We start from the raw sequence: 3,857 nt of genomic DNA, 5'->3' as shown, positions 1-3,857 counted from the left end.
AATATAATTGCGTATATGCTACATCATTGCATGATTACGTAAACAAACTAGTGAATTGAACCAGTTCATTGAAATGAACTGTCTGAAAGAACCAGTTCGTGGAAAAGAATCAAATTTCCCCGTTTGCCTGAGGTTCTGGATTCCAGGTAATAATGTTGTAAATAATGTTCCGTTTCTTGCACAGACTGATCGTTTCGCTTCATAAGACCTCAATATATCGTCAGGAACCACGGGTATTCATTTTATGTTCCTTGATAAGCTTTTTTGACTCTCAAAGTGCCGGTAGCCATTGACTTGTATTTTATGAATCACGGATTTTCAAGGATCATGGTTTTAGTTAAAAATCTCTTTACTGTTCTAAAGAAGAAAAAAGTCACCTACATCTTGGATGGCCTGAGGGTGAGTAAATGAACAGCACATTTTCATTTTTGGGTGAACTATCAATATATTCTACACTTAGCGTTTGAGGTTTGGTCAAATCAGCAGTTTCTATATCTGAGCAACCACAAATTAATATTTTGGGTTTCACAAACACTCAAGTCAGGAAGATACGAATGGCTTACAACCAACATTACCATTCTGTTATCATGTTTTTCATCGAAGAACTCAAAACAATAGCAATGGATTCATCAGTCCATTCGGCTTGAATACTGTTTGAAATTCCTGAGAGCGCCTGTGATGATAGTATCTGTGCTTTCCGTGGGCCGGCGTGAAGCAGGCTGACCTGCAGGTATCCGCAGACAGGCCGCTATCAGCGAGTGCTTGTCTCTCTGTAGACAAATCTCTCCAGGGGCCACGCGTACGCTTGTTGGCTTTGTTTTGACTGGGCTCTGAAGACGGCGTGCGTATCAGATTTACTGTATTGATTTGCTGTGGGCAGGAGATCTGGGAGCTGAACTCTGTTTGGATCGGATGGGAAATGGAGCAGACAGGCCACAGATAAGCAAACGCATGAGGTGGATAAGGCTTTTTTAGATAAAAATACATTATTGTCCTTCATGCATAGCTAAAATCTTTCGATGTAATCATATTTCTCATCTTTCGTGGCTCATAAATCACAAAATTATCCAATTTTCTCAATGTAATTTCAACAAACCCCTAACCTTAAGCATTAAAGCACCGAGTATAACTCGTTCCGCGCTATTTGTGCTAAAGACATGAAGGTTTTTGTTTTTTTAAATGTGAAGAGGCGTGATGTTACTTTACTAAGGACTTGAGATTTTCATGTACTGACCGAGCAACTACAAAGAACACCCAAGAAAACACAGAGCAACGTCTGAGTAACCACCCTAGCAACCATTTAGAACAACCCGGACATCTTAGCAACCACCAAGGACACCCTAGTAACCACCCAGAATATCCTAACAATCATGTAGCAGCGCCCTAGTAACCACTTAGAATGCCCAAGACACCCTAGCAACCAACCAGAACAACCATGCAACCATCCAAAACACCCTAGCAACCACTTAGACAGCCAGAACACCCTTGCAACCACCCATAACACCTCAGTAATCATGTAACAGTGTCCTACCAACTACTTAGAACACCCAGGACATTCTAGCAACCAAGCAACACCCATGCAACCATCCAAAACACCCTAGCAACCACCCAGAACAACAGCAGCAAACACCTAGCAACCACCTCTAACATGTCTACGTAAAGCACATTGAATCAATTGTGCATGAAATGTGCTATATGAGCAAACTTGCCTTGCCCCCAAAAAACACCCATTCAGTCACCTAGCAACACCCCAGTAACCAGCTAGAAACATCTAGTAACTTCCTAGAACACTCACAAAAAAAAAAGGGGGGAAACTCTCTAGCAACCTCATGCTAGGATTAGATTGGCGAACTATGCATGGGCGATCGCTGTGTACATTTTCTTCAGGAAATGTAAAATTGCAGTTTAGTTCTGTCTGGCAGTTGCTAAAAAAAAACACACAAACACTTTTATTCACCTGCACTGAGAAGCAACATTTCAATCTCCTTCACGCGAGAGAGAGAGAGAGAGAAGCGGATAGAGAGAGGGAGGGAGAGAGATGAGGGAAAGGATTTACAAATGCATGAAGGAGGGAGTGTACAGAAGAAATGGTATAGATGAGTAAGATGAAGAGAGGGAAAGAGAACAGTTAGGGAAGGATGCACAGAAAGCATCCTGGTTCACTATGTAGTGCACACAGTTCCAAAGTGCAGTGAGTCTGTGTGTCATTATGTGTCAGAAATGGATTACTCTCAGATTAGAGCGCTCACACACACACACACACTCACGCACCTCTCTCTTGCATGGCTTGCGGATAAATCTGTCGTTCTGGATGAGTGCACTGCAAGATGGAGACATCAAACAAGCCTTGTCTTTCTCGTTAAGATTTCATTACATCCACAGGCGCTCACACACACACACACACACACACACACACTTAGCAGCATGAGGACTGTGTCATTAAGTGCAGCTTCTCCATCAGAGAATTGCAGAGATTTCCATATGAGACGTCACATCAGCACACGGCTGGTTTTGAAACGCTCTTCCTCTGTTCAGAGACGAGCGTCTGTCGCCCCATCTGAGAATAATCCCAGCGCTCTCAGAGGAAAACTGGATTGCTCAAAGGTAGCTCTTTCATAGCGCACAAGACTTCTCATTTAGGAATCAACGTTGTTTCTCCTAAGACATGAAACCATAGTTGACATACTGTAAGAGTATAGAGCTGTAAAATTAATGTCAAAAATTAATAGCTCATTTGATCTTGGAAGAATTTGATTGGAAATCTTCATATTGACATCTTTTGAGGTATTTGTTTCTCCAGAGAAACATCTGAGAGGTTCTTCATTTAATGTTATTGCTCTCTAGGAGAAACAACTCAGATCTAGCATGATTTTTCTAGCATCATTAGCATGATAATTTGTCCTAAACAGCACAAAAGTTTCCTTTGAGCTCACGGTTCTCACTGCATGGACAGAGAGCATTGGACATGCTCTTAAAAATAAAGGTTCTTCAATGGTTCTTTGCAGGAATTTTGTACCACCAGAGAACCATGTTATTATCTAGAACAAAAAAAAGCATCATATGATAACAAAATATTCTCATAAATCATCAAAGGAACCTAAAAAGATTCTAAAAGACTGTAAACACTAATAAGTTGAGTGTACTTAAAAGAATAGTTTATCCAAAAATGTAAAATGTAGATGAGTTTGTTTGTTCATCAGATTTGGAGGAATGTAGCATTACATCACTTGCTCACCAACGGATGCTCTGCAGTGAATGGGTGCCGTCAGAATGAGAGTCCAAACATCTGATAAAAACATCACAATAATCCACACCACTCCAGTCCATCAGTTAATATCTGGAGAAGGCAAAAGCTGCATGTTTTTAAGAAACAAATCCATCATTAAGATGTTTTTTTACTTTAAATCGTCACTTCTGGCCAAAATATGAGTCCATAATCCATAATAACACTTCTCCTGTTGTCTCTCACATCAAAATCCAGCCACATATTGGTTTAGAGCTGTTTTGGCTTGTAAACGGTGCTTGATCTGTGCAGATTTCTCTCCAGGTTCAAATCACGCTAGTGTCAATCAACAATCGTGGGAGGGGCCCCGGTCTGTGTGATGTCACACAGACAGGCCCCTCCCACGATAGTTTGATTGACAGTAGCGTTTCAGCACAGTCTGGACTGGTGTCTTACCTTAAGCCTGGGATACATTGCACGATTTTTGGCTGTCCCAGACGAAAGATTGCCATGGTGAAGCAATCGTGGCGATTTCTGTGATCGTGGCTCTTAATCGGTGGTCCTATGTCGTACAGTGAGAAATGGTTCAAAGACGGGCGTTTTCCCGGTCTTGCGACCAAAGATAGCCTACGAT

This window comes from Sinocyclocheilus rhinocerous, unplaced genomic scaffold (assembly GCF_001515625.1).
Source record: "Sinocyclocheilus rhinocerous isolate Xijiao unplaced genomic scaffold, SAMN03320098_v1.1 scaffold1230, whole genome shotgun sequence".
Taxonomy (NCBI): domain Eukaryota; kingdom Metazoa; phylum Chordata; class Actinopteri; order Cypriniformes; family Cyprinidae; genus Sinocyclocheilus; species Sinocyclocheilus rhinocerous.
This window is presented reverse-complemented; position numbering follows the sequence as displayed.